The following is a 13,514-nucleotide window of genomic DNA, read 5'->3' on the forward strand; positions in this document are numbered from 1 at the left end:
TGTCAGTCCTCTTGTACTTAAGTCGGCATTGTGCCTTTTGTATTAAATTCGGATGCAATTTCTGTGTTTCATCGTCAACAAGAAGGTCCAAGGGATACACTAAACCTGAAGTGAAGCATCGGTATCTAAAACTGGACTCACAGGAGAGATTCAAATCATAGAAAGTTAGAGTGTCCGTCCTCCTGTACTTAAGTCAGCATAGTCCCTTTTGTATTAAATTCGGATGCAATTTCTGTGTTTCATCGTCAATAAGAAGGTCCAAGGGATACACTAAACCTGAAGTGAATCGTCAGATTCTAAAATTGGACTCAGAGGAGAGGTTTAAATCATAGAAAGTCAGAGTGTGAGTCTTCTTGTACGTAAGCCGGCATTGTGCCTTTTGTTTTAAATTCGGATGCAATTTCTGTGGTTCATCGTCAATAAGATGGTCCAAGGGATACAGTAAACCTGAAGTGCAGCATCGAAATCTAAAACTGGACTCACAGGAGAGTTTCGAATCCTAGAAAGTCAGAGTGTCAGTCCTCTTGTACTTTAGTCGGCATTGTGCCTTTTGGATTAAATTCGGATGCAATTTCTGTGTTTCATTGTCAATAAGAAGGTCCAAGAGATACAGTAAACCTGAAGTGAAGCATCGGAATCTAAAATTGGACTCACAGGAGAGGTTCAAATCATAGAAAGTTGGAGTGTCAGTCCTCCTGTACTTAAGTCGGCATTGTGCTCTTTGTATTAGATTCGAATGCAATTTCTGTGTTTCATTGTCAATAAGATGGTCCCAGGGGTATAGTAAACCTGAAGTGAAGCATCGGAATCTAAAACTGGACTCACAGGTTAGGTTCAAATCATAGAAATTTAGAGTGTCAGTCCTCTTGTACTTAAGTCGGCATTGTGCCTTTTGTATTAAATTCGGATGCAACTTCTGTGTTCCATCGTCAATAAGAAGGTCCAAGGTATACAGTAAATCTGAAGTGAAGCATCGGAATCTAAAACTGGACTCACAGGATAGGTTCAAATCATAGAAAGTTAGAGTGTCAGTCCTCCTGTACTTAAGTCGGCATTGTGCCTTTTGTATTAAATTCGGATGCAATTTCTGTCTTTCATCGTCAATAAGAAGGTCCCAGCGATACAGCAAAGAAGCATCGGAATCTAAAACTGGACTCACAGGATAGTTTCCAATCATAGAAATTTAGAGTGTCAGTCCTCCTGTACTTAAGTCGGCATTGTGCCTTTTGTATTAAATTCGGATGCAACTTCTGTGTTCCATCGTCAATAAGAAGGTCCAAGGTATACAGTAAATCTGAAGTGAAGCAACGGAATCTAAAACTGGACTCACAGGAGAGGTTCAAATCATAGAAAGTTCGAGTGTCAGTCCTCTTGTGCTTAAGTCGGCATTGTGCCTTTTGTATTAAATTCGGATGCAATTTCTGTGTTTCATCGTCAATAATAAGGTCCAAGGGACACAGTAAACCTGCAGTGAAGCATCGGAATCTAAAACTGGACTCACAGGATAGGCTCAAATCTTAGTAAGTTAGAGTGTCAGTCATCTTGTACTTATGTTGGCATTGTGACTTTTGTATTAAATTCGGATGTAATTTCTGTGTCTCATCGTCAATAAAAAGGTCCCAGGAACACAGTGAACCTGAAGTGAAGCATCGGAATCTAAAACTGGACTCACAGGAGAGTTTCGAATCCTAGAAAGTCAGAGTGTCAGTCCTCTTGTACTTTAGTCGGCATTGTGCCTTTTGGATTAAATTCGGATGCAATTTCTGTGTTTCATTGTCAATAAGAAGGTCCAAGAGATACAGTAAACCTGAAGTGAAGCATCGGAATCTAAAATTGGACTCACAGGAGAGGTTCAAATCATAGAAAGTTGGAGTGTCAGTCCTCCTGTACTTAAGTCGGCATTGTGCTCTTTGTATTAGATTCGAATGCAATTTCTGTGTTTCATTGTCAATAAGATGGTCCCAGGGGTATAGTAAACCTGAAGTGAAGCATCGGAATCTAAAACTGGACTCACAGGTTAGGTTCAAATCATAGAAATTTAGAGTGTCAGTCCTCTTGTACTTAAGGTGGCATTGTGCCTTCTGTATTACATTAGGATGCAATTCCTGTGTTTCATCGTCAATACGAAGGTCCCAGGGATACAGTAAACCTGAAGTGAAGCATCGGAATCTAAAACTGGACTCACAGGATAGGTTCAAATCATAGAAAGTTAGAGTGTCAGTCCTCCTGTACTTAAGTAGGCATTGTGCCTTTTGTATTAAATTCGGATGCAATTTCTGTCTTTTATCGTCAATAAGAAGGTCCCAGCGATACAGCAAAGAAGCATCGGAATCTAAAACTGGACTCACAGGATAGTTTCCAATCATAGAAATTTAGAGTGTCAGTCCTCCTGTACTTAAGTCGGCATTGTGCCTTTTGTATTAAATTCGGATGCAATTTCTGTGTTTCATCGTCAGTGAGAAGGTCCATGGGATACAGTAAGCCTGAAGTGGAGCATCGAGATCTAAAACTGGACTCGCACGAGAGGTTCAAATCATAGAAACTTAGAGTGTCAGTCCTCCTGTACTTAGGTCGGCATTGAGCCTTTTGTATTAAATTCGGATGCAATTTCTGTTTCATCGTCAATAAGAAGGTCCAAGGTATACAGTAAATCTGAAGTGAAGCATTGGAATCTAAAACTGGACTCACAGGAGAGGTTCGAATCATAGAAAGTTACAGCGTCAGTCCTCTTGTACTTAAGTCGGCATTGTGCCTTTTGTATTAAATTCGGATGCGATTTCTGTGTTTCATTGTCAATAAGAAGGTCCAAGATATACAGTAAACCTGAAGTGAAGCATCGGAATCTAAAACTGGAGTCACAGAAGAGGTTCAAAGCATAGAAAGTTAGACTGACAGTCCTCCTGTACTTAAGTCGGCATTGTGCCCTTCGTATTAAATTCGGATGCAATTTCTGTGTTTCATTGTCAATAAGATGGTCCCAGGGGTATAGTAAACCTGAAGTGAAGCATCGGAAACTAAAACTGGACTCACAGGAGAGGTTCAAATCATAGAAAGTTAGAGTGTCAGACCCTTGTACTTAAGTCCTCATTGTGCCTTTTGTATTAAATTCGGATGCAATTTCTGAGTTTCATCGTCAACAAGAAAGTCCAAGGGATACACTAAACCTGAAGTGAAGCATCGGTTTCTAAAACTGGACTCACAGGATAGGTTCAAATCATAGAAAGTTAGAGTGTCAGACCTCTTGTACTTAAGTCGGCATTGTGCCATTTGTATTAAATTCGGATGCAATTTCTGTGTTTCATCGTCAATAAGAAGGTCCCAGGGATATAGTAAACCAGAGGTGAAGCATCAGAATCTAAAACTGGACTCACAGGAGAGGTTCAAATCATAGAACGTTAGAGTGTCAGTCCCCCTGTACTTAAGTCGGCATTGTGCATTTTGTAATTAATTCGGATGCAATTTCTGTGTTTCATCGTCAATAAGAAGGTCCAAGGGATACACTAAACCTGAAGTGAAGCATCGGTATCTAAAACTGGACTCACAGGATAGGCTCAAATCTTAGTAAGTTAGAGTGTCATTCATCTTGTACTTATGTTGGCATTGTGACTTTTGTATTAAATTCGGATGTAATTTCTGTGTCTCATCGTCAATAAAAAGGTCCCAGGAATACAGTGAACCTGAAGTGAAGCATCGGAATCTAAAACTGGACTCACAGGAGAGGTTCAAATCATAGAAAGTTAGAGTGAGTCCTTTTGTACTTAAGTCGGCATTGTGCCTTTTGTATTAAATTCGGATGCACTTTCTGCGTTTCATCGTCAATAAGAAGGTCCAAGGTATACAGTAAACCTGAAGTGAAGCATCGGAATCTAAAACTGGACTCACAGGAGAGGTTCAAATCATAGAAAGTTAGAGTGTCAGTCCTCCTGTGCTTAAGTCGGCATTGTGCCTTTTGTATTAAATTCGGATGCAATTTCTGTGTTTCATCGTCAATACGAAGGTCCAAGGTATACGGTAAACCTGAAAGGAGGCATCGGAATCTAAAACTGGACTCACAGGAGAGGTTCAAATCACAGATAGTTAGAGTGTCAGTGAAGTCGGCATTGTGCCTTGTGTATTAAATTTGGATGCAATTTCTGTGTTTCATCGTCAATAATAAGATCTAAGTGATACAGTAAACCTGAAGTGAAGCATCGGTATCTAAAACTGGACTCACAGGATAGGTTCAAATCATAGAAAGTTAGAGTGTCAGTCCTCTTGTACTTAAGTCGGCATTGTGCCATTTATATTAAATTCGGATGCAATTTCTGTGTTTCATCGTCAATAAGAAGGTCCCAGGGATATAGTGAACCTGAAGTGAAGCATCGGAATCTAAAACTGTACTCACAGGAGAGGTTCAATCATAGAAAGTTAGAGTGTCAGTCCTCCTGTACTTATGTCGGCATTGTGCCTTTTGTATTAAATTCGGATGCAATTTTTGTGTTTCATCGTCAATAAGAAGGTCCAAGGGATTCACTATACCTGAAGTGTAGCATCGGTTTCTAAAACTGGACTCACAGGGTAGGTTCAAATCATAGAAAGTTACAGTGTCAGTCCTCTTGTACGTATGTCGGCATTGTGCCTTTTGTATTAAATTCGGATGTAATTTATGTGTTTCATCGTCAATAAGAGGGTCCCAGGGATACAGTAAACCTGAAGTGAAGCATCGGAATCTAGGACTGGACTCACAGGAGAGGTTAAAAATCATAAAAAGTTAGAGTGGGAGTCCTCTTGTACTTAAGTAGGCATTGTGCCTTTTGTATTAAATTCGGATGCAATTTCTGTGTTTCTTCGTCAATACGAAGGTCCAAGGTATACAGTAAATCTGAAGTAAAGCATCGGAATCTAAAACTGGACTCACAGGAGAGGTTCAAATCACAGAAAGTTAGAGTGTCAGTCCTCTTGTACTTAAGTCGGCATTGTGCCTTTGTATTAAATTCGGATGCAAATTCTGTGTTTCATCGTCAATAAGAAGGTCCAAGGTATACAGTAAACCTGAAGTGAAGCATCGGAATCTAAAACTGGACTCACAGGAGAGGTTCGAAACATAGAAAGTTAGAGTGTCAGTACTCTTGTACTTAAGTCGGCATTGTGCCTTTTGTATTAAATTCGGATGCAATTTCTGTGTTTCATTGTCAATAAGTAGGTCCAAGAGATACAGATAACCTGAAGTGAAGCATCGGAATCTAAAACTGGACTCACAGGAGAGGTTCAAAACATAGAAAGTTAGAGCGTCAGTCCTCCTCTACTTATGTCGGCATTGTGCCCTTTGTATTAAATTCGGATGCAATTTCTGTGTTTCATTGTCAATAAGATGGTCTCAGGGATATAGTAAACCTGAAGTGACGCATCGGAATCTAAAAGTGGACTCACAGGATAGGTTCAAATCATAGATAGTTAGAGTGTCAGTCCTCTTGTACTTAAGTCGGCATTGTGCCTTTTGTATTAAATGCGGATGCAATTTCTGTGTTTCATCGTCAGTAGGATGGTCCCAGGGATACAGTAAACCTGAAGTGATGCATCGGAATCTAAAACTGGACTCACAGGAGAGGTTCAAATCATAGAAAGTTAGAGTGTCAGTCCTCTTGAACTTAAGTCGGCATTGTGCCTTTTGTATTACATTCGGATGCAATTTCTTTGTTTCATCGTCAATAAGAAGGTCCAAGGGATACACTAAACCTGAAGTGAAGCATCGGTATCTAATACTGGACTCACAGGATAGGTTCAAATCATAGAAAGTTAGAATGTCAGTCCTCTTGTACTTAAGTCGGCATTGTGCCTTTTGCATTAATTTCGGATGCAATTTCTGTGTTTCATCGTCAATAAGAAGGTCCCACGGATATAGTAAACCTGAAGTGAAGCATCGGAATCTAAAACTGGACTCACTGGAGAGGTTCAAATCATAGAAAGTTAGAAAGTCAGTCCTCCTGTACTTAAGTCGGCATTGTGCCTTTTGTATTAAATTCGGATGCAATTTCTGTGTTTCATTGTCAATAAGTAGGTCCAAGAGACACAGAAAACCTGAAGTGAAGCATCGGAATCTAAAACTGGACTCACAGGAGAGGTTCAAAACATAGAAAGTTAGAGTGTCAGTCCTCCTCTACTTATGTCGGCATTGTGCCCTTTGTATTAAATTCGGATGCAATTTCTGTGTTTCATTGTCAATAAGATGGTCTCAGGGATATTGTAAACCTGAAGTGACGCATTGGAATCTAAAAGTAGACTCACAGGATAGGTTCCAATCATAGATAGTTAGAGTGTCAGCCCTCTTGTACTTAAGTCGGCATTGTGCCTTTTGTATTAAATGCGGATGCAATTTCTGTGTTTCATCGTCAGTTGGATGGTCCCAGGGATACAGTAAACCTGAAGTGAAGCATCGGAATCTAAAACTGGACTCACAGGAGAGGTTCAAATCATAGAAAGTTAGAGTGTCAGTCCTCTTGAACTTAAGTCGGCATTGTGCCTTTTGTATTACATTCGGATGCAATTTCTTTGTTTCATCGTCAATAAGAAGGTCCAAGGGATACACTAAACCTGAAGTGAAGCATCGGTATCTAATACTGGACTCACAGGATAGGTTCAAATCATAGAAAGTTAGAATGTCAGTCCTCTTGTACTTAAGTCGGCATTGTGCCATTTGTATTACATTCGGATGCAATTTCTGTGTATCATCGTCAGTAAGAAGGTCCCAGGGATATAGTAAACCTGAAATGAAGCATCGGAATCTAAAACTGGACTCACAGAAGAGGTTCAAATCATGGAAAGCTAGAGTGTCAGTCCTCCTGTACTTAAGTCGGCATTGTGCCTTTTGTACTAAATTCGGATGCAATTTCTGTGTTTCATCGTCAATAAGAAGGTCCCAGGGATACAGTAAACCTGCAGTGAAGCATCGTAATCTAAAACTGGACTCACAGCATAGATTCAAATCATAGAAAATTAGAGTGTCAGTCCTCTCGTACTTAAGTCGGCATTGTGCCTTTTGTATTAAATTCAGATGCATTTTCTGTGTTTCATTGTCAATAAGAAGGTCCAAGAGATACAGTAAACCTGAAGTGAAACATAGGAATCTAAAACTGGACTCACAGGAGAGGTTCAACACAAAGAAAGTTAGAGTGTCAGTCCTCCTGTACATAAGTCGGCATTATGCGCTTTGTATTGAATTCGGATGCAATATCTGGGTTTTATTGTCAATAAGATGGTCCCAGGGATATAGTAAACCTGAAGTGAAGCATCGGAATCTAAAACTGGACTACCAGGATAGGTTCAAATCAACGAAAGTTAGAGGGTCAGTCCTCTTGTACTTAAGTCGGCATTGTGCCTTTTGTATTAAATTCGGATGCAATTTCTGTGTTTCATCGTCAATAAGAAGGTCCCAGGGATACAGTAAACCTGAAGTGAAGCATCGGAATCTAAAACTGGACTCACATCAGAGGTTCATATCATAGAAAGTTCGAGTGTCAGTCCTCTTGTACTTAAGTCGGCATTGTGCCTTTTGTATTAAATTCGGATGCAATTTCTGTGTTTCATCGTCAATAAGAAGGTCTCAGGGATACAGTAAACCTGTAGTGAAGCATCGGAAGCTAAAACTGGACTCACAGGAGAGGTTCAAATCATAGATAGTTAGAGCGACAGTCCTCATGTACTTAAGTCGGCATTGTGCCTTTTGTATTAAATTCGGATGCAATTTCTGTGTTTCATCGTCAATAAGAAGGTCCAAGGGATACACTAAACCTAATGTGGAGCATCGGTATGTAAAACTGGACTCACAGGATAGGTTCAAATCATAGAAAGTTAGAGTGTCAGTCCTCTTGTACTTAAGTCGGCATTGTGCCATTTGTATTAAATTGGGATGCAATTTCTGTGTTTCATCCTCAATAAGGTCCCTGGGATATAGTAAACCTGAAGTGAAGCATCGGAATCTAAAACTGGACTCACAGGAGAGGTTCAAATCATAGAAATTTAGAGTGTCAGGCCTCCTGTACTTAAGTCGGCATTGTGCTTTTTTATTAAATTCGGATGCAATTTCTGTGCTTCATCGTCAATAAGAATTTCCAAGGGATACACTAAACCTGAAGTGAAGCATCGGTTTCTAAAACTGGACTCACAGGATAGGTTCAAATCATAGAAAGTTAGAGTGTCATTCCTCTTGTACTTATGCCGGCATTGTGCCTTTTGTATTAAATTCGGATGCAATTTCTGTGTTTCATCGTCAATAAGAAGGTCCCAGGGATACAGTAAACCTGAAGTGAAGCATCGGAATCTAAAACTGGACTCACAGGAGAGGTTCAAATCATAGAAAGTTAGAGTGTGAGTCCTCTTGTACTTAAGTCGGCATTGTGCCTTTTATATTAAATTCGGATGCACTTTCTGTGTTTAATCATCAATAAGAAGGTCCACGGTGTACAGTAAATCTGAAGTGAAGCATCGGAATCTAAAACTGGACTCACAGGAGAGGTTCAAATCACAGAAAGTTAGAGTGTCAGTCCTCTAGTACTTAAGTCGGCATTGTGCCTTTTGTATTAAATTCGGATGCAATTTCTGTGTTTCATCGTCAATAAGAAGGTCCAAGGTATACAGTAAACCTGAAGTGAAGCATCGGAATCTAAAACTGGACTCACAGGATAGGTTCAAATCATAGAAAGTTAGAGTGTCAGTACTCTTGTACTTAAGTCGGCATTGTGCCTTTTGTATTAAAGTAGGATGAAATTTCTATGTTTCATCGTCAATAAGAAGGTCCCAGGGATACAGAAAACCTGCAGTGAAGCATCGGAATCTAAAACTGGACCCACAGGATAGGTTCAAATCACAGAAAATTAGAGTGTCAGTCATCTTGTACTTAAGTCGGCATTGTGCCTTTTGTATTAAATTCAGATGCAATTTCTGTGTCACATTGTCAATAAGAAGGTCCAAGAGATACAGTAAACCTGAAGTGAAGCATCGGAATCTAAAACTGGACCCACAGGAGAGGTTCAAATCATAGAAAGTTAGAGTGTCAGTCGTCTTGTATTTATGTCGGCATTGTGCCCTTTGTATTAAATTCGGATGCAATTTCTGTGTTTCATCGTCAATAAGAAGGTCATAGGGATACAGTAAACCTAAAGTGAAGCATCTGAATCGAAAACGGGACTCACAGGAGAGGTTCAAAGCATAGAAAGTTAGAGTGTCAGTCCTCTTGTACTTAAGTCGGCATTGTGCCTTTTGTATTAAATTCGGATGCAATTTCTGTGTTTCATCGTCAATAAGAAAGTCCAAGGGAAACACTAAACCTAAAATGAAGCATCGGTATCTAAAACTGGACTCACAGGATAGGTTCAAATCATAGAAAGTTAGAGTGTCAGTCCTCTTGTACTTAAGTCGGCATTGTGCCATTTGTATTAAATTCGGATGCAATTTCTGTGTATCATCGACAATATGAAGGTCCCAGGGATATAGTAAACCTGAAGTGAAGCATTGGAATCTAAAACTGTACTCACAGGAGAGGTTCAAATCATGGAAAGTTAGAGAGTCAGTCCTCCTGTACTTAAGTCGGCATAGTGCCTTTTGTATTAAATTCGGATGCAATTTCTGTGTTTCATCGTCAATAAGAAGGTCCCAGGGATACAGTAAACCTGCAGTGAAGCATCGTAATCCAAAACTGGACTCACCGGATAGGTTCAAATCATAGAAAATTAGAGTGTCAGTCCTCTTATACTTAAGTCGGCATTGTATCTTTTGTATTAAATTCAGATGCAATTTCTGTGTTTCATTGTCAATAAGAGGGACCAAGAGATACAGTAAACCTGAAGTGAAACATCGGAATCTAAAACTGGACTCACAGGAGAGGTTCAAAACATAGAAAGTTAGAGTGTCAGTCCTCTTGTACTTAAGTCGGCATTGTGCCTTTTATATTAAATTCGGATGCACTTTCTGTGTTTCAACGTCAATAAGAAGGTCCAAGGTATACAGTAAATCTGAAGTGAAGCATCGGAATCTAGAACTGGACTCACAGGAGAGGTTCGAATCCTTGAAAGTTAGAGTGTCAGTACGCTTTTACTTAAGTCGGCATTGTGCCTTTTGTATTAAATTCGGATGCAATTTCTGTGTTTCATTGTCAATAAGAGGGTCCAAGAGATACAGAAAACCTGAAGTGAAGCATCGGAATCTAAAACTGGACTCACAGGAGAGGTTCAGAACATAGAAAGTTAGAGTGTCAGTCTCCTCTACTTAAGTCGGCATTGTGCCTTTTGTATTACATTCGGATGCAATCTCTGAGTTTCATCGTCAATAAGAAGGTCCTAGGGATACAGTAAACCTAAAGTGAAGCATCTGAATCTAAAACTGGACGCACAGGAGAGGTTCAAAACAAAGAAAGTTAGAGTGTCAGTCCTCTTGTACTGAAGTCGGCATTGTGCCTTTTGCATTAAATTCGGATGCAATTTCTGTGTTTCATCCTCAATAAGAAGGTCCCAGGGATACACTAAACCTGAAGTGAAGCATCGGTATATTAACTGGACTCACAAGATAGGTTCAAATCATAGAAAGTTAGAGTGTCAGTCCTCTTGTACTTATGGCGGCATTGTGCCTTTTGTATTAAATTCGGATGCAATTTCTGTGTTTCATCGTCAATAAGAAGGTCCCAGGGATACAGTAAACCTGAAGTGAAGCATCGGAAACTAAAACTGGACTCACAGGAGAGGTTCAAATCATAGAAAGTTAGAGTGTGAGTCCTCTTGTACTTAAGTCGGCATTGTGCCTTTTATATTAAATTCGGATGCACTTTCTGTGTTTCATCGTCAATAAGAAGGTCCAAGGCGTACAGTAAATCTGAAGTGAAGCATCGGAATCTAAAACTGGACTCACAGGAGAGGTTCAAATCACAGAAAGTTAGAGTGTCAGTCTTCTAGTACTTAAGTCGGCATTGTGCCTTTTGTATTAAATTCGGATGCAATTTCTGTGTTTCATCGTCAATAAGAAGGTCCAAGGTATACAGTAAACCTGAAGTGAAGCATCGGAATCTAAAACTGGACTCACAGGAGAGGTTCGAATCATAGAAAGTTAGTGTGTCAGTACGCTTGTACTTAAGTCGGCATTGTGCCTTTTGTATTAAATTCGGATGCAATTTCTGTGATTCATTGTCAATAAGAAGGTCCAAGAGATACAGAAAACCTGAAGTGAAGCATCGGAATCTAAAACTGGACTCACAGGATAGGTTCAAAACATAGAAAGTTAGAGTGTCAGTCCTCCTCTACTTAAGTCGGCATTGTGCCCTTTGTATTAAATTCGGAAGCAATTTCTGTGTTTCATTGTCAATAAGATGGTCCCAGGGATATAGTAAACCTGAAGTGAAGCATCGGAATCTAAAACTGGACTCACAGGAAAGGTTCAAATCATAGAAAGTTAGAGTGTCAGTACTCTTGTACTTAAGTCGGCATTGTGCCTTTTGTACTAAAGTCGGATGAAATTTCTATGTTTCATCGTCAATAAGAAGGTCCCAGGGATACAGAAAACCTGCAGTGAAGCATCGGAATCTAAAACTGGACCCACAGGATAGGTTCAAATCACAGAAATTTAGAGTGTCAGTCCCCTTGTACTTAAGTCGGCATTGTGCCTTTTGTATTAAATTCAGATGCAATTTCTGTGTTACATTGTCAATAAGAAGGTCCAAGAGATACAGTAAACCTGAAGTGAAGCATCGGAATCTAAAACTGGACGCACAGGAGAGGTTCAAATCATAGAAAGTTAGAGTGTCAGTCGTCTTGTACTTATGTCGGCATTGTGCCCTTTGTATTAAATTCGGATGCAATTTCTGTGTTTCATCGTCAATAAGAAGGTCATAGGGATACAGTAAACCTGCAGTGAAGCATCGTAATCTAAAACTGGACTTACCGGATAGGTTCAAATCATAGAAAATTAGAGTGTCAGTCCTCTTGTACTTAAGTCGGCATTGTATCTTTTGTATTAAATTCAGATGCAATTTCTGTGTTTCATTGTCAATAAGAAGGTCCAAGAGATACAGAAAACCTGAAGTGAAGCATCGGAATCTAAGACTGGACTCACAGGAGAGGTTCAAAATATAGAAAGTTAGAGAGTCAGTCCTCTTATACTTATGTCGGCATTGTGCCTTTTGTATTAAATTCGAATGCAATTTCTGTGTTTCATCGTCAATAAGAAGGTCCTAGGGATACAGTAAACCTGAAGTGAACCATCGGAAACTGAAATTGGACTCACAGGAGAGGTTCAAATCATAGAAAGTTAGAGTGTCAGTCCTCCTGTACTTAAGTCGGCATTGTGCCTTTTGTATTAAATTCGGATGCAATTTCTGTGTTTCATCGTCAATAAGAAGGTCCAAGGGATTCACTAAAACTGAAGTGAAGCATCGGTATCTAAAACTGGACTCACAGGATTGGTTCAAATCATAGAAAGTTTGAGTGTCAGTCCTCTTGTACTTATGTCGGCATTGTGACATTTTGTATTAAATTCGGATGCAATTTCTGTGTTTCATTGTCAATAAGAAGGTCCAAGAGATACAGAAAACCTGAAGTGAAGCATCGGAATCTAAAACTGGACTCACAGGAGAGGTTCAAAACATAGAAAGTTAGAGTGTCAGTCCTCCTCTACTTAAGTCGGCATTGTGCCTTTTGTATTACATTCGGATGCAATCTCTGAGTTGCATCGTCAATAAGAAGGTCCTAGGGATACAGTAAACCTAAAGTGAAGCATCTGAATCTAAAACTGGACTCACAGGAGAGGTTCAAAACCTAGAAAGTTAGAGTGTCAGTCCTCTTGTACTGAAGTCGGCATTGTGCCTTTTGTATTAAATTCGGATGCAATTTCTGTGTTTCATCGTCAATAAGAACGTCCAAGGGATACACTAAACCTAAAGTGAAGCATCTGTATCTAAAACTGGACTCACAGGATAGGTTCAAATCATAGAAACTTAGAGTGTCAGTCCTCTAGTACTTAAGTCGGCATTGTGCCATTTGTATTAAATTCGGATGCAATTTCTGTGTTTCATCGTCAATAAGAAGGTCCCTGGGATATAGTAAACCTGAAGTGAAGCATCGGAATCTAAAACTGGACTCACAGGAGAGGTTGAAATCAAAGAAAATTAGAGTGTCAGTCCTCCTGTACTTAAGTCGGCATTTTGCCTTTTGTATTAAATTCGGATGCAATTTCTGTGTTTCATCGTCAATAAGAAGGTCCAATGTATACAGTAAACCTAAAGTGAAGCATCGGAATCTAAAACTGGAATCACAGGAGAAGTTCGAATCATAGAAAGTTCTAGTGTCAGTCCTCTTGTACTTAAGTCGGCATTGTGACTTTTGTATTAAATTCGGATGCAATTTCTGTGTTTCATTGTCAATAAGAAGGTCCAAGAGATACAGAAAACCTGAAGTGAAGCATCGGAATCTAAGACTGGACTCACAGGAAAGGTTCAAAATATAGAAAGTTAGAGAATCAGTCCTCTTATACTAATGTCGGCATTGTGCCTTTTGTAT

This window comes from Schistocerca americana, chromosome 2 (genome assembly GCF_021461395.2).
Source record: "Schistocerca americana isolate TAMUIC-IGC-003095 chromosome 2, iqSchAmer2.1, whole genome shotgun sequence".
In the NCBI taxonomy this organism is placed as follows: domain Eukaryota; kingdom Metazoa; phylum Arthropoda; class Insecta; order Orthoptera; family Acrididae; genus Schistocerca; species Schistocerca americana.